This window comes from Sciurus carolinensis, unplaced genomic scaffold, assembly GCF_902686445.1.
Source record: "Sciurus carolinensis unplaced genomic scaffold, mSciCar1.2, whole genome shotgun sequence".
NCBI classification, from domain to species: domain Eukaryota; kingdom Metazoa; phylum Chordata; class Mammalia; order Rodentia; family Sciuridae; genus Sciurus; species Sciurus carolinensis.
Window position 1 is genome coordinate 66,931 of NW_025920434.1, and position 18,338 is coordinate 85,268.

General features: G+C 38.5%; 2 pseudogenes; one reads left to right on the forward strand and one right to left on the reverse strand.

Moving 5' to 3' along the window:
* Positions 1 to 358: 358 nt before the first annotated feature.
* LOC124975729 (5'-AMP-activated protein kinase subunit beta-2-like) lies at positions 359 to 16,792 on the forward strand (annotated as a pseudogene).
* Positions 1,638 to 3,051, reverse strand: LOC124975727 (adenylyl cyclase-associated protein 1-like; annotated as a pseudogene).
* Positions 16,793 to 18,338: the final 1,546 nt, after the last annotated feature.

Here is an 18,338-nt window from a genome sequence, read left to right on the forward strand (position 1 = left end):
TCAATTTCAATAACTTTATTGGTGGCCTTTTCTGCCCCATGGCCAATGTGTCCATGCTCCCTGGAAGAGGGAGCGCATGCTGGAGGTGATAGGGTGCGGGAGTGGGTGCGGTACTGTGGGGGAGTCCCAAGGGCGGGTTTCCAGAGTGGGGCGGTGGGAGACCCGGAGGACTTGCAGGGTCCCCTGTAGGACGGGAGGTTGGAGGTCATGGGGCACGGTTTCCTGTGGCGGAGTTTCCCTTCCCCAGTCCCCAGGCTCAGAGGCGGAGCTGGGGTGACCCTGAGGTGGCTACTGGGATGTTTGTTCCCCTCCAGGTATAGCTCACTGCACCAAGTGGCCCCCAAATCGAGCTGCAGCCATGGGAAACACCACCAGTGACCATGTGTCTGGGAAGCATCATGGCAGCAAGGTTGCACACGCAGAGGGTGACAGCGGCCATGCCCCGCGCAAGGAGCACAAGACCATGGTGGGGAGCATCACCAACCCAGGCGTCTTTAGCCTGCTGTACTCCAAGATACTCATCTCCGCACCCCCTACCGTGGTGATACAGCTGCTTCTTGACATCCAGACTCCTCCTCCTTTCCTTGGCTTCTTTTTATCACACTAAACTGGGCTATGGAAATTTTTTTAAGTACATAAATGCTTATTTCCACAGGCATTAGGAAATGGGTAGAAGTCAAAGGACAATCTCTCCTCCCACCAAAAAAAAAAAAAAAAAAAAAAATGCATATTCTGATAAGTGTGCACCAAAGGGGAAAACTGAAAACATTAGCAATGCTGTGCAAGATTCTTATATAAATAAAGACCCCAAACCAGCCTGCAGTGGAGATTTCAGTCCTCTGCTCAGGGGTCTGGACAGAAGCCCTACATTTTTGAACATGGCAGGCAAAAGGAGGTGGCAAAGGCAGATGACAGGCACCTAGCAGGGGAGGAGTGCCCCATTCCTGGGAATGGCTTGGTGTTTTTCTTTTAAAGTTATCTTTGTAGGAAGGTGCTGAGCAGGAATCCCAGAGAAAGAAAGGGTACAAGACCCATATCACTGCTACTGCAACTGGGACCATAGAAACTACTGTCTCATGATTGAGACAGACACAGGATGGAATGCAGAACAAGTTTGCTTGGATTGCTAGATGGCCAGGCCTCAGTTGTTGGTCTAACACAACCCTTGCCTCACTTGTTAACAGTGAAAAATTAGTTTGGTTAGAAGTAGTATCAGGAATCACACCAGCTTCTGCTACCTCCATGCTCCTTGTTAGAAAAAAAAAAAATTAGTGTGCACTGTTCATTCCTGGGACTGTTTTATTCTTCCTAAAGGTCTGTGAGTTGGAAGAAAAACCTCCAAAAGTTGAATGCTAAATTGTACCAGTCCAGGTCTGCAGTTCCTTAAGAATGGATTGGCAGTGTGGCTGTGCCAATATGGAAAAACTGCACCTTCCTGCAGAAGATCAACTGACCTGCTATCCCACCCAAAATCTCAGCCTGTGGTATGTTTCAGTGAAGGCAGGTAGCTGGGTTTCTCATAGCAGAGAAGCAGTTTAAGAGCAGAAAGGTACAGAAAATCTAGAAAAGAACCATCTTGATAACAGATTTATCCCATGGTGTGAAGGGAAAGGGCAAAGAACCCAGTGACACTTTGCTTATCCATCAATTTCTGTCACTGTGGTGATCAACTTCTACCCATTCCGTAGGGTCTTGAATTGCTCAGGGAGTGGGAACTCATTAAAGTAACTGCCTTCTGTAGGAATGAGAACATTCATTTCAGAAGATTTGGCACTGACTATCTCACAATCCAAGGAATTCTTGCTCAGGTAAGCATGGCAGCCATCTGTTTTGTTAATGGAAATGGTTGGCATTTTACCCATTACCTGAACTTTGACATCACTCCTACTGCTTATCTCCACAATGCCCACCACATCATCAAATACCTGACCAAGTGTCTTACAGTTATCTACTATAATAGAGTTAATTTTGCTCTTAATTTTCAATGTTGTGTTGACACACTTGTATATGTAAGCCCACCTGTTTCAGTTCTGTCATCAATCACCAGGTTGAAAACATTCTCCTGACTTTCCACTCTCTACTTCTTGCCCTCCAGTTCAAGGAGAGGTGGCTCCTTTGTGCCTGGTTTGGGGGATGGATTGGTTTGTGACAAGAAAATGATTTGAGACCACTTCATACTAGACCACTCTGAGCCTTCAGGGAAGGGTTCTTGTGAGTCTTCCTATCATCAGATACATGTTTCAGAGCTTGTGTGATGCTCTACCCCTGATTAATGTGTGCAAACAGTGCTGAGCATAAAGCAGAGTCATTGGAGTCTGAATTGATGGGACTTGGGGGTGGAGGTGGGCCTGGTAGGGGAGGAGGAGGACCAGATTCAGCAGAGGGTCCAGATGACAATCAACTCAGTTCTTTTGCCACAGGACCCATTTTGCTCTAGGCCAGTCCAGTGGTATGGAACTCTTTGATATAAGCCTGTAGCTGTGCCCATATACTCAACTATGCTTTGACTCAGTTCACATGTTTCTTATCCACATCTTTATACTCCTTGAGGACTCAGTTTGTGTAAAACATGGCAGCATCATTCTTTTTTTTTTTTACATAGGGACAAGGTTTGGGAGCCATAGCCACCCATCCCAGGGCTTGGGTGTTTTAACTGACAGCAGACAGGAGCTTGAACAACTTGCTGCCTCTAATCTTCTCTAGAAAAGTTATCACTTCTTGGATCTACTCTGACATGGGTGCCAACAAGATCAGAAAGCTTATTATCAACTGGCTGCGGGCACTGAGAAGCTGTAACCAAGAGAGCTTGCTCCAACTTCAGACCAGTGTGGACCATCTCTGCATGTTTCTGCACATCTCCTCCTATCTCTTTACTGATCTTCAAGTACTCTGCAACAGGACTGACAGTGAGTCAAATGCTTGCACATATGGAGCTGCTCCTTTTGAAGGGCTGTCTCCATGCCCTAGGTGCATGTCAGTGATATGGGATACTGTCTACAGGTGGCCCACTGCCCTCTCCAATCTTTCTACCAAATTTTGCATGTCAACCATAATGTATCACCTTAAGAGTTCTGCCTCACTTCAGGACTGCACTCAGTCACTCTCCGAGAATTTTTTTTTTTTTATTAAAGGGATATCCTGGGGTGGGAGGCGTTGGATCTTAAATTCTTGTGGTGCCACCTCAATATAAGGCAGATGTGGAATTCTTGTTTTCTTGGTAGTTTAACCAAGCCTTGAACCACATATTTAGGATAGGAACCATAGACATCTCCCCCACCCTCACCATCCTTGGTTCTTCTAACAATTTATAGGTTGTAAACTCTGGTGAAAAACTTGAGGGGGTAGATTGTTTGAGCCACTGACCCCAGCACAGTTGCTTACATTTTCCTTGAAATGGATAAGTGATTTTTTTTTCCCTGGAATTTTCTCTTTGAATCCTTTTTGCTCTTTTAGAAACTCTGCACTTTGGGTCCTTTTCCCCTTTGGCATGACTGTGAACACCTACCACTTGTTAACTAGAATACTTGTGCCTAGACTTGGAGATCAATAAAGGATAACATTTAGTTGACTGTTCAGTTTTTATCCTATATTTTGTAGTTGTGGTGAATGTGCCTTCAGGCCAGTTTCTCAAGTGGGAGAGCCATTGATTAACAGGTAGTTCCACTCCAGAGTAGTCCATCAAAATTTTTCTTTAGCCTAAAAGCAACAATTCACTGCTTACCTGAAAACCTTGCTTTCAATTGAAGGAGTTACAGGAAAAGGTCAATTGTGTTCCCCCCTAACAGAAAAGATAGATGGAGCTGACAATAATGTGATTACCACCCTAATGTTTCCAATAACTTAGAAGGGTCAGCATAAATACATTTAATTCTTTCTGGTAGTCTGTTCAGTGGTGAAATAGAAAAATGGAGGGATTGAGGCAATTGGGGGATATGTTTGAGGTTTTAGAGAGAAATTAGTTTTATTTGCCACAGTAGTAGTACATGGAACTTGGATGCTATGGTTTATATTTTTGGATCCCAATTGAGAACATCATCATAGAGGGAGAAATAAGAGTGGTTGAAAGGGGCATTTCATGGGACTTTTTCTTCATTCTTTTCTTTCCTCTCCAACTTCAGAACTTCTTTCTCATCATGTGGTCTTTCTACCCAGCCATCTGTATTTACTTCTTTAAATCTTTCCCAAGGTGATCAACCTCATTGTATTTTTTTTTAGCCTCATTGTATTTTTACCCCTTTTCCTACATCAGTGACTCAGGATTTAAATACATTGTATTTGTCAAACCATGACTGAAGTCATTGGAGTCCTGAATTAAAGCCAAATTGTTCTGTGTGCATTGGGGCCTATTCTGTATCATTCTTTCCCTCACTCAAATCTTCCCATTTGGAAAACAAGAAAATTGTTCATATAATTCCTATGGTCCCACCCAAATCTAAGGGTATTTGACCTACCCTTTTCTTCCCTCTGTATTTTACTAAAGCCTCTTCAAACTATAATTTTATTTGTTGTTTTGCCTCTTTTATCAGTGGTTCTGCTGTTTTACTTAAAGTAAGCAATCTTTTTTCTAGCCAGCTGCATTCATTTCTACCACAGAAATGTCATGTCATAAATGGAACGGCTTTGCTCCAAATGTTGGAGCATTAGTAGTTTGTGGCTTTCAGATTCTCAATAAAAACTCCTAAGTTGTAAAATAATTGAGAGAAACAGTGACAGTGGGGCCTCCGTTGGATGCCAGCCTTTTTCAGCAGACTAATTCAATGGTTCTCAATCTTATTTATGTATTGGAATCACCTGAGATTTGTTTAAACACTTTATGGAAAATTTGAATCATTTACAATGTAGGGAGAACAGTATAATGAACTCTTGTACCTCTCACCAAGTTTAGAGATTGAACAAAGCATGAATGAATGTATATCATCCATACCCTAATCTACTATTCCTCCACCAATTTTTTGAAGTAAATTCCAGATGTTATAACAAATTATGATGTACCTCAGAAGTAGAGGTTTTTTTCTCTATTTTAACATAATCACAGTCTTATCTGGGATGATTTTAAAAATAGATTCCCAGATCCTATGTCTGAATCAGAATCTTGGGTTTTTTTTAGGCATATGCAAAAATTTCTGTCTAATGCAGCCAGACAGAATGCATTGCTTTTAGAATATGGATACTAGGTTTTCTCTAGTACTAATTCCTTGCAATATTGTAAAAGCCTTTTCAGTTTTCTTTTATCAGATTTGTTTTTAGTTAATTAAGTAATTAATCTGTGCTTCTGGGGTCAGAACCCAAGGCCTCATGCATTCTAGTCATGTGCTTTATCACCGATCTACATCCCCAGACCTTGAATTTTATTTTAGATCATGTGCCTGGTTTCTCAGACTGTAGTTTTGAGGAATAGTGAGAGACAGTATGGAAAGTAGACTTTTCCATTCCCCATCACCACCACACTCAAAAAAATTCTAAGAAAATAAGCTAGTTTTTTTTTTTTTAATGCACATTATTTTGTTTGGTAATATCTTTACTTAACAGTGTAAATTCCTTTTTACCTGTTACCAGTTTAAGGCAGGGCTTAGCAAATATTTTCTCTAAGGGATCACATGGTAAATATTTTAGACTATAGAGATAATACAGTCTTTCACAACTGTTTCCACGGTGGCATGAAACAACTGTAGATAATAGATATACAAATGAGTGTAGCTATTTTTCAGTAAACACTTTACAGAATCACCTGGATTACTAGCTGCAGTTTGCCAACTACTGGTCTAAAGGGATGATAATAAAAAATTAAAAAAAACTAAAGAGTTAATATTTTTCAGAATCCTGCAAACTTTATTTGATTATATAATTATTTTTGTTAAAGGAAAATGTTTTTATTGTCTTTCATTGTTTGAGATGCAAAAATTTTCATTCCTATACCTCAAATAGAATAAACCTGTCATAGGTGACCAAGTATGATTTCATAAACACTTTTTTGTTCTAGTACTGCCTCTCACTAGCTAGGCCAAGTCCTCTACCACTAAGCTACATTCCCACCCACTATTTCTCCATTTTATTAAAATAAATGATCTGTTTTTTTATTTTAATTAGTTAAGTGATTAATCTGTGGTTCTGGGGCTTTAACCCAGGGCCTTGCATAGGCTAGGCAAGTGCTCTCACACTGAGTTACTTCCCCAGACCTTTAATATTAAGTTTTTAATGTCCCTTCTTTGTGTAACTTATTAGCTAAAATAAAGTTTATTTTTTATGAAGTTTGGTATCTGTGCCTTTCTTTATAGTTGATAATTGAGAGCTGTTTATAGTTGCTTGTGAAAAATACTTACCTGGCTTAAATTTTAAAAAATATAGCCATCTTTCATTTTCATTTTATTCTCTCTCTGAAGAGGTACTCGAAGTGTGTTATACTTGCCTGTCTGTGAATTAAACTGGCAGTAGGAAGTAGGGTTTTCTTTTTCTTTCCTTTTTTTTAAGGGAAATCTTGAGGCTCTGAAAGGGTAAGTAATATATGCAAACTCAAAAGTTAGACTATGATTTATGCAGCACTTGAGCATAAGAAATTTGGTCTCTTTTGGTTCAAGATGAGTTCTTTTTCTATGGTTTATAAGAATCTGATTTATTCTAATTTTAAGGCTTATTTTCTTAGCTGAAACCTAGCACCCCTTTCTACTCTAAGAAGGAGAATAATCTTGTTAAGAATTCTTGGGTCACAATTTATTCTATGGACAACCTACTTCTTCTTACAGCTCTATGGGGACAAACAGTTTGTATTATAGCAGTGGGATTTGAAAGACTCCATAAAGCCCACTCAGCAGGTCCAGCCTATTGTTATCCACTGGTCTGAAGGAGGAAAGGAGGTCTTCATTTCTGGGTCTTTCAACAATTGGAACACGAAGATTCTACTGATTAAGAGGTGAAGATAAGTGTTTTGGTTGAGATTGAGGGGTTCAGGAATAGACCCTGACCTGTTATTCTTTCTAATAAGAGTGAACAGGCTGGACTTCCCATCTCCACCCACTAGATGCTTTCTTTGGAATATTATTCCTATTTGGAATAATATTCCTTTGGAATAATATCGTATTCTGTGACCTCTTAGTATCTATGACATTGGTTTTTAAGCTCATTATGAGTCAGATGCTTTACCACTTAGAATATCATTACCTCAAGGGAATTTATAATAATAGTATTGTGGGTGTTTTTATTAGGATGGTGCTACAAGGTCTTTTCTCTGCTTGGAGAAAGCCTGTAACTGACAGAATTTGTTGCTGTGACTTCTGCACTAAAGCAAAATGCACCGTAAAATTTGAGGTGGTGGTGTTATGTGGTACTTGCAGAACAATGATGAATTAACTGACTATTATAATGTCCCAGATAACCACATAGGTCATTTTCCAGTAATGGCTTGTTGGGGGCTATGCCATGCGGACTACACCAAGATGGCACCTGGCAGCCACCCAAAGGATCTTTTGATCACAAAGGTGGTGAGGAAGTCGGTTAACATAAACACACTCAGGTGATTTATCATTGGTTATATTCAATTAAGTCCAAGCACACAACACATGCACAAGTGTTCCTGAGTGTTCCTGATCAGGCCTGCTCATTTTGATCTTTACCATGATTGGACGGCTAGCTCCCCACCTAATCTTCACATAATTGGCATCAGCCCTACCCTTTGCCTCCTGGAGGGAATATAAGCAGGCAGTAGGCAGAAGGCAAGGAGCAATAGGAGAAAGCAATAGCAGAAGGCAGAACGCAGATCACAGATTGCCGTATGCAGGATGCACCACTAAGAAGCACCTCTGATAGACAGCGCATTTAGCACGCACCCCTAGCATGCACCTTTAGTTTGCAGGATGCAGGACACACCTCTAAGAAGAAACAGCAGAAATCTAAGAAGATATAGATCGCTGATAAGCATAACCTCTCTCTCTGTTAAGCAAAGCCTCTCTCTCTCCTAAGCAAAGCCTTTCTTCTCTCAAAGCCTCTCTTTCTCTAAAACTAAAACTAAGCAAAACCTCTCTTCCTCTAAAATCAATCAAGCCTTTCTTACTCTATAAGCTAGAGAATAAGCAAGCAAGCAAGGAAGCAACTCAGGAATATTAGTAGTTTATTTCCAGTCCACCTCCGATAAATATCCGTGAGATTGTTGCTGCAGGCGGTAACAAATATCCACAGGATTGTTGCTGCGGACAGTGACAAATTGTGGCCCATACGGGGACCTCTGCATATGGGGAAAAGGGAAATTGGAATGATGGGGAAATTGAGGAGCCTCGCAGGAGGGCGAGGGAAAGTAGGAGTCTCATGTAAGTCTCTGGTAAGAATGGTTTAAAGGTGCTGAATAGTAATAAAAGGTAAAGACACGACAGTGAAGGAAATCGCTACACAATTATATATTCAAACTCTAGCAGAAATAAGCCCAAGGTTTATAGAGGAAAGGCTACTCAAGATGCCACAATGGGAAAGAAAACAAAGTAAGGAATAATTGAGTGATAGTGACTTAGCAGACAATTACTTAAATTTAAGGACAAGGGAACACCTGCATTCGTCTCCCCTTCCAAGAACCCAAATGGTAGTGAAGTGCACAAATGTGTGTATTTTGTGTTGTTTGTGTGTTTGTTAAATTCAAGAGTCTTGCTACCTGTTTGTCTACCCAAACAGTAAGTAGTGATGTAAGTTGAGGCCCTGTCTCTCTCTGAGGCAGTTAGCTGCTCAGGTAAGCTGAGGCCCTGTCTCTCTGAGGCAGTTAGGTGCTCATTATAGGTGGCCAGGGTAAGCTGAGCCCCTGTCTCCAGGGCAGTTAGGTGCTCAGGTAAGCTGAGACCCTGTCTCTAGGGCAGTTAGGTGCTCAGGTAAGCTGAGACCCTGTCTCTAGGGCAGTTAGGTACTCAGGTAAGCTGAGGCCCTGTCTTTCTAAGGCAGTTAGGCACTCAGGATAGCTCGCCAGGTGATTAAATACAAAAGGATGACAAAGGAGCTCTGGAGTACATGTATTTTGTATTACTAGTGTGTTTGTACTACTGTTAGTGTGGTCTTTGTTCATCCTGTATCAAATTTATTTAACAGCAAAAGATGGGTTCAAAAGTATCATGGAATCAGTCTGAAAGGATAATTCATAAAGGAGGCATAAAAATATGTTACAGAAGGGAGAAGAAGTGCTAGAAGAAATTAAATAGAAGGTTAGCTGGAATAGCCCAAAATGGGAAGAAAATTCTGAGGAGGAAGGAGATACTGGAAAGGAACTAGAAAATAAGGGAGTCAAAATTGAAAAGTTGCTGAGGAAACCACTGCACAATCATATATTCAAACTCTAGCAATAATAAGCCCAGGCTTTATAGAGGAAAGGCTGCTCAAGGTTTCACAATGGGAAAAAGAACAAAGTGAGGAAGAATTGAGTGGTAGTAACCTAGAAAACAATTACTCAGAAAATTTAAGGATGAGGGAAAAATGTAGGAGAAAGTTAAACCTAATACAAAGAGCTTCAAAATTCATGGAACCTGCCCATATTTGAGGACCAAAATAGGGATACCATCAACCATTAGAAAAACTTTAAAGAGGTAGTTATGACTGACTGGAAACAGCTATGCATAGCAGTGTTATCTGGAGGACAATATCTGAATTGGAGAGCTCAGTGGCAGAAAATAACTGTTGAAACTGCTTGCAGAAATGCAGTAGCAGGGTTTCTTGGTAGAAATGTTGATATGCTAATAGGAGAAGGCCAATACACTTCAATAAATACTCAAAATCGATATGATCCTGGAGTGTATGCACAGATATATACAGCAGCAAAGAAACAATGCCCTAACAAAAGACAAGAGATAACTACAGTAAAATCTGTTACACCTCATGCCCCAGGTCTTTGCCCAAAGTGCAGAAAAGGAAAACATTGGGCTAATAAGTGCAAATTAGTTACTGATGTTGAGGGCAAGATGTAACCAAATTATTTAAGAAATGGGGCACAGAGCTCTTTGACTCAAGGCTCACAAATATACAGAGCTTTAGAGGGGAACAATATCAGATCACGAATTCAGATGGTTCCTCAACACAATCCTTTCCTAAGGCCCTGAATGTTTCTTCTAATGATACTGCTGCAGTAGTTACTCACCAAGATACTATTATTCAGATTACATCTCAAATGGGCTCAATTGGTGGAAATGGAAGCAACTGTGATAGCCCTTGTAGAGTTTAAGGAATAACAGATCTTTTTGCTGATAGTGATTGCATCACTCAGGCGATTCCCAAATTAGAATTGATTGGACCCATAGCTCCTCATAACCTGATTTAGCCACTCAGATTGTTTTCATATTTTTCTCAGTAAAGTAAGCTGCTTGTTTTCATCCTGTGTAACTCACTTTCTAGTCCCTCATATTGGTGCCTCACCTTTAAGGAGGGTCTATAAGTAAAGGCAAGTGCACTGATCAAAAGGTTAATGGAGTTAATACTGAAATATGTAGAGAGTGAAAAAATTATTTTTTCATATACTCCTGTGTGTCTAGTTCTCCCTTTCCTTTTTGTGGCTTCTAATGAGAACCTCTCTAGACAGTTATCTTCACAGATCGCACAACAATGGATGGATAGATTCAATGAGCTAGTAACAAGTCTTCGACAACAAATCCTTACCATAAACACCACTAAGGTGGAAGTCAAACCAGGAGGACTTATCATAGGAGCATTAGATGGGCTAGCACAATGTGGCACCAAATTTGGAGGATTCTTAGGTCTCACATTAATAAGCTTGGGTGTGCTTGTATTAATTCTATTCTACATTTACAAACACCTCAAGGCCAGTCAGCTGATTCATAATGTGATCATAAAACAGGCCATGGCTGCTCTTGAAGCAGGACAATCTTCCAACATATGGCTTAGTATGTTGGATTGGTATTCAAAGATGGGTAACCATGGGAAAACACTGTACCAACGTAAGACAAGAGGGCCAACCCTGCTTTGGTATCCTTCAATGACAGGTAAGGACAGGATGTTGATTCATGGGACCTAAGACAGACATGATCCCTGCCAGCTTCATTTTCATTTCATATAAGAAATGGGGAGTTGTTGGGGGCTATGCCATGCGGACTACACCAAGATGGCACCTGGCAGGCAGGCAGAGGTTGTTTTGATCACATAGGTGGTGAGGAAGTCGGTTAACATAAACACACTCAGGTGATTTATCATTGGCAGTATTCAATTAGGTCCATGCACACAACGCATGCACAAGTGTTCCTGAGTGCTCCTGACCAGGCCTGTTCATTTTGACCTTTACTGTGATTGGACAGCTAGCTCCTTGTCTAATCTTTGCATAATTGGTGTCAGCCCTACCCTCTGTCTCCTGGAGGGAATATAAGCAGGCAGTAGGTAGAAGGCAAGGAGCATTAGGAGAGAACAATAGCAGAAAGCAGAACGCAGAACACAGATTGCAGTACGCAGGACGCACCACTTATAAGCACCTCTGATAGACAGCACCTTTAGTACATACCCCTAGCATGCATCTTTAGTTTGCAGGATGCAGGATGCACCTCTAAGAAGAAACAGCAGAACTCTAAGAAGATATAGATCTCTGATAAGCATAGCCTCTCTCTCTGTGAAGCAAAGTCTCTCTCTCTCCTAAGCAAAGCCTTTCTACTCTCAAAGCCTCTCTTCTTCTAAAACTAAAACTAAGCAAAACCTCTCTTCCTCTAAAATTAAGCAAACCTTTCTTCCTCTATAAGCTAGAGAATAAGCAAGCAAGCAAGGAAGCAGCTCAGGAATATTAGTTTATTTCCAGTCCACCTCTGATAAATACCTGTGAGATTGTTGCTGCAGGCAGTAATATATATCCGCAGGATTATTGCTGCAGGTGGCCACAATGGCTCACCAAAATATAGACCTATATCCCAAATCTGTTAAGATGCTTATACTTGTGAGGGATCTGTTCTGCTAGAGCAAAATAGTTATTCCAAGATGAACCATTTTGGGAGATCATTGACTATGTTTTCCTAGACATTGGTTTAAGAACCAAAGTTGTTGGACAAGTTGGAAACATGTCCAAGATGATATAGATAAAGAGGTTGGATGTACACATTATTTTTTACACAAGGGACATAGTGGCTTAGGGATATAGGAAGTCATTGGTATAATAATATAATTAGCACTTAGTTATCTATATTTTGTCTTCTTAAAGGAATTTGACTGGCCTTCTGTTTTCTTCTACAGCCATAATGACTTCGTTGCCATCTTTGATCTCCCTGTGGGGAGAGAACCAATACAAGTTTTTTGTAGTTGGACAGTGGGTTCATGATGCATCAGAGTTAAGACTTTGATCTCTAACAATCACCATGACTTAGCAGCCTCATTTTAACTATCATTGCTCTCTGAATTGATGGTAGCAGTTCCCTTACCCTAAAGGATTCCTCTCAATAAAAGATGGAGATGCTGAGTGTGATCATTTGTAACTTTTAGTAGACACAGAGAAGAAGATGGGTGGAAGAGAGGGATTTGAAAAGCGAATTCAAGATTTTTTCTGCTTATTGTTTCAGCCTATGGTTACCAGTCAGGTTGGCATGATTAACAATTTGACCCATGTCACGAAATCCAATTTTGAGGTGTTTGATGTTTTAAAACTAGATTCTATGGAAGGCTCTGAGACATCGTGTCAAGGTAATTTTATAATATTTGCTCTCCTTTGCCTTGTCTTTCTTGTAACACAGAAGTGGTTTTTAAATTTCCTTCTTGAAAATAATCTTTTAATTTTGTTTGTATTTCCATTTCTCCTCAGGAATCTTCTGAATCCTTTATGTATGTTCACATATTTCTTATGTAAACATTTAGATCCTATTCTTTATACCAAAAAATATCAGTCTAGTGTACTTCAAATTTTTAATCACGTATCTACAGTAAGACATTTATTTTGCATTGCAGTCCAATATTCACATGCACAGATATACAGAAGTGTAATATGTGGTATAATGTTTGCCTTTTTTCCCTGTGATGTATTCTTTTCTGTGTTTTTAAATTATTTATTTACTTATTTATTTATTTTGGTACTGAAATTGAACTCAGAGACCCCCAACTAATTAAGCCATAACCACAACCCTTTTTATTTTGAAACAGTCTCACTAAATTGCTGTGACTGGCCTTGAACTTGAGATTCTTCTGCCTCAGCCTTTTGGGTCCCTGGGATTAAAGGCCTGTGCCACAGCACATGGCTGCTATTGTATTTTTTACAGTCCATTAGTGGGCTATAGCCTATTGTTTGAAAACTCTTTCTAGTAATATTTCAAGTTTTCCATTTGCTAGAAGAAAATAAATAGGAGGTTAGCTGGAATAGCCAAAAGTGGGAAGAAAATTCTGAGGGGGAAGGAAGGAGATACTGGTGGTATCACCCAACAGAGACTAGATGTGCCCTGTTTGTCTTACTAAGCTGCCTCAACTTAATCTGCCAGTTTGATAAATCGGTTGGCAGTTCTGCAATTTTATGAGACCCTACAAGTACAGTAGTCATTGGGGAAAAGTAGCTTAAAAAACAACCACACTCTCAGTATCAGGCAATTCTTTTGCATACAATCAAAATTTTGTATATTTTTTATTTAAAAAATTCCCTGGTATGTGAGAAGATCTCTATGTACTTTTGTTTCTTTTTCATTTTTGTTTCTTGCAGTTCTGAGGATTGAATGCAGGACCTTGTGCTTGCAAGGTCACTCTACCAGCTAAGCTATATCCCCAACCCCTTTTGTTACCTATAATATTATTTTTTCCAAGACCTTCATCTCCACTTAATTTACTATGTCAGTAATGCAAATATTCTCCAAACCACATTCATAATTACTGTTTTGGTACTTTACAGTAAGAGCTATGCCTGTCTAAGGAACTGTGTACTGTATCTATGCTGAGTATTCTTCTCACTTTGAGTTCAAAACCCACCTCTGCTACTAAGTAGTTTTATCCTTGTGGACAAGGCCCTCAACTCTTTTGGTTCTGTATTCAATAACAGTAAAATCAGGGGTTGTACTCAGTGTTTCTCAGCAATCACAAGTCCTGAAGTGGAACATATTAATAATCACAGAGCATAAGGGTGACACATTGTTTCCTAAAACTGCATAGTATAATAATTATTTAGAAAATTTTGGATAATAATGTTTTCATTATATAAGCTCTCAAAGTTAAGCTAGACATTCTTTTTGACTGGTGGGCAGAGATTTAAAAGGGTTTAAAGATACCAAATTAAATTATGAGGCTACTGGTAACTACATTTTTGCATTATATGATTCTGGCAAAGCAACCAATGAATAATAGTCAATCATAACTATACAGAGAGAAGACCAGCATACTTTTGATATTTCTCACTTCCCTCTTTCACCTAATTTCCCAATCCATTCAGGAATATATTTTTATGTTTTAATTTGCACTAAGTTTAGTGTAGCCAGTTACTTAATCAATTTTTATTTTTTGGATGATGATGATGATGATAAGGAAATTAAAAAACAACTATTCTGTGCACTTCCCAGCAGTGTTTTGTGGATTACATGACATAATAAGTGGATGTGCTTTGGAAAGTTTTTAAGATATTGTATAATATCAAGTAATTATTACTTGTGCTTTTGCTTCATATATGTTTAACTGAAATCAGCTCTTTAAATGAACTGTTATAATCTTCTACTGGAGACTATAAGACATTTTTTTAAATATTTAAACAAATTTGGTTTTCTTTATTCTTAAATTTTTCCTTCTAGGATGCATTATTTTTTCCATTTTTGAAGTGTAATTTACATACCATAAAATTCTTCCTTTAAAATGTATGGTTTCATAAGTTTGACTATATTCAGAGTTGTGTTACATTACCACGAGTTCCAGAGAATTTTTATCATCCCCAGAAGAAACCCTGTACCCATGTAGTCATTTCCATTCCTTCCTCTCTCATACTCCTATCAAGCACAAGTCTACTTTCTGTCTTTATGGATTTGTCTATTCATGTTTTTTTTTTTTTTTTTTTTTTGGTTAGGCTCTTTCACTTAGCTTAATGTTTTCAGGGTTCATCCATATTGAAACATGTATCTATTTATGACAAAATATCATTTCATGGTATGGACATAGCATTTTGTTTGTTATTTATGGACATTTGTACTGTTTTTTTATTTTGGTACTATAAACTTTAACATACAAGTTTTCATGTGGGCACATATATCTTGGATATATACCTGGGAATGTAATTGTTGGGTCACATGTTAACTTTCTGTTTAACTGTTTGAAGAACTATCAACTGTTTTCCCATGTGGCTATGCTATTGTAGATTCCCACTGGCAATGGGAATACTGTAGTTTGAAAGTTCCAACATCTCCATCTTTGCCAGTATTCATTAGTTTGTCATTTAAATTATAGCCATCCTAGTGAGTATGAAATGGCATCTTATTATGATATTGATTTGCATTTCCTTAATGAGTATTACATTATTCTTATTGCTGCAGTCATTGTAGTATCAAAAATCTTATAATTTGTAACCTTGTTATGTGTTGCTTGGGTGGGGGGAAAATAAAATCTAATTTGTTCACATTGTATGAAAGTTTGCAAGGCCTCTTCACATCCATTATCTCTTTAGTTTCCTCAATAACATTGGAAATAGGGCAAGGATTCTTTTTATTTTTATGGATAAGGAAACTGACTATGGCAAAGGCATTTTCTGAGGTTCTAAAATTGATAAATAGGGTAGCTCTTTTCTTAGCTCAAGTCTGTGACCCCTCTCCTCTTCATGGAATCTTGTTGCCATGTTAGGCAAATTTTCCCCTGCAGTACTTGACACTTGTAGACCCAATGGGTTAAAAGTTATGATCCATGACTTCTATATTTAATATTAGTGGCCATGTATTTTTTATACATTGCCCAAATTTTTGTACTTTTCCTCATATTTGTGGAAATATCTTTTAGAACTTTCCAGCTCAACCCCTGGGCCTTATGATCAAGAAATGTATGTATTTTGATCTGAAGAGAGATTCAAATCCCCACCCATCCTTCTTCCTCACCTACTCTAAGTTATCCTTAACAAGGACACTAATATTTCTGTAAGTATTCTGAGAATATTGCTGGAAGATCTGGGGAACTGTAGGATTAATTTGGCCAAAATTCAGTAATCCTAGAAGTTGGGATTATTATAAATGTATATTGAGATTTTAAATCATATACATAGGAATAACACTATAGACTCCTTTTATCACATCTGGTTTGTTAGCTTACTCAGGAACTAAAATCAAAGCTTATAGTTGTCTCTGTTGCTGAAAAAAATCAGGACCACAGTGTATTATAGAACAAATTTCTGAGATTTCTATTCCAACATAAGAAAAGGAATACTTATCATTTTGGGATATACAAAAGAGTTATGATTTTTGTTTGCATATAATTTTCTTCTGTATTTATTCTCATTGATTCTCACTAAGATTACTTTTGCCATTTAATGCAAATCTTCCATAATTGTTGTAGGTAAGATTTTTGTTTTAGCTCTATTAAGATTAGCAGATCTTGATGCTTAGAGTTTCTGCCATGAACTGAGAATTTTCCAAATTTTCTGTAATAAGAATGTATTATTGATTCATACTGGAGTGGATACACTATTGAAAGGAGATAAAGATAAGGTGTTCTTAACAGTCCCAGAAAGCTCTGAGAAAGAGTAAGCTGATGGTTTGTCCATATAACTAATGTTATTCTTTTTAATTTTTTGTCTCTTAGTGTGATCCAGCCTTACTTCCTGAGCCCACCCATGTTATGCTGAACCATCTCTATGCATTATCTATTAAGGCAAGTGGTGTCCTTGGTTCTTCACATCTAAGATATTTGAAAGGTTAGGGGTAACATGTTATGCAGTGGTTACTTGCTCAGCTACTTCATTTTAACCTGAAGGTGACAGTAGTGGTTAAGAAGAACTTACTTTTTAGCCAGTGGGTCATTTGTTTTTAATTTTATTCTGTTTCTGTTTTCTGGCAAACTGACTTGTCCAGTGATTGAACAGTCTATTTTATTTCCCAGTTTCTTTTTGGGTGGCTAGAAGCTTTATACCATCTACTTTTTGAGTTCATAGCAGTAAGACATCATTTGCAGAAAGTCAGGTTTAGCTTCTAGTTCAAAGAATACTTCACTGTGATAGTAAGACTTCTTTCTCCCATCTTAAATGTGGAATCGAGCTACTTTTAGGTGCCACTATCATATATACCCAAATGCTTGCTTCTGTCCTGTACAGTAGGTAAAGGAGAAATGTGACCAGATTTGCCCTGTCCCCTCTAGCTCTAGAGTCCTCCTTGCTTTCTCCGCTATTTTGGATTCTGGGATGAAAATTTCTGTTCTGTTCTATCTTGTCATGTCTGTTCAGGCTGTTAGAATAAATTTATAAAGCTCTGTGACTGTTAAACTAAGCTGATCAGGATCAGAATAACCTGGGAAATTTTGTGAGCATACAGATTCAGTGACTCCATCTCCAAAGATTTCAGATAAGAGCATCAAGATCCAATCAAATCCCCAACCATTTTTGTGTTATTTTTACTTTGAACCAGGGTCTCACTAATTTTCTGAGGTTGTCTTTGAACTTATGATCCTTCTACCTCAGTCTCCCATGTCACTGAGATTAGAGCCATACACCACCATGCATGGCACACTGCTTTTATTTTTTAAATGTGTTTAGCTAGATTAGGGAAATCATTGGTAGAATGACTGTAATAGATTACATGGTAATAGAGAAAACTTAAAAATAGATTTTTGAATTTCACTTTTATAATGACCTTGTTGAGCAATTATTTTTAAATCCAGTTTTATAGATAAACTAAGACTCAGAGAAGGTCAAATTGCTAGTAATTAACAGAAAGGACTGAGGTTCAGTCTCCTTATCCTAATTCCACGTTATATCCTCTGCATCATAATGCCAGGTTCACCAAATAGGTCTTTCTTTGACCAGCTTCTCATTTCTACAAAATTTTTGCTGGAATTGTGTGTGCTGGTGTGTTTTACTAAGGTTCAAATCCAGGGAATGTGCATGCTAGGAATATGCTGAGCTCCACCTCAGCATTTTTATTTAATTTTGAGATAGGATCTCACTAAGTTGCCCAGGCTGACCTCGAACTTGCCTTAGCCTCCTGAGTAACTAGTATTACAGGCATACACCAGCATGCCCAACTGCAGTTGTATTTTTACCCACTTTCTGTCATATTTTGGCTATGTTTCAGCATACTCTGGTCAAAGTGTTAACCACAGATGCATTTATTATGGATAATACAGTATGGGGGGTAAGGTAGGAAAATATATTGGTTTCTAAATTACATTGACTTGGGTTCTTTGGCTACTGAAAAAAAAATGACACCATGATTCCATCAAGGCCAAACTTGAATTGGCTTGTGCTT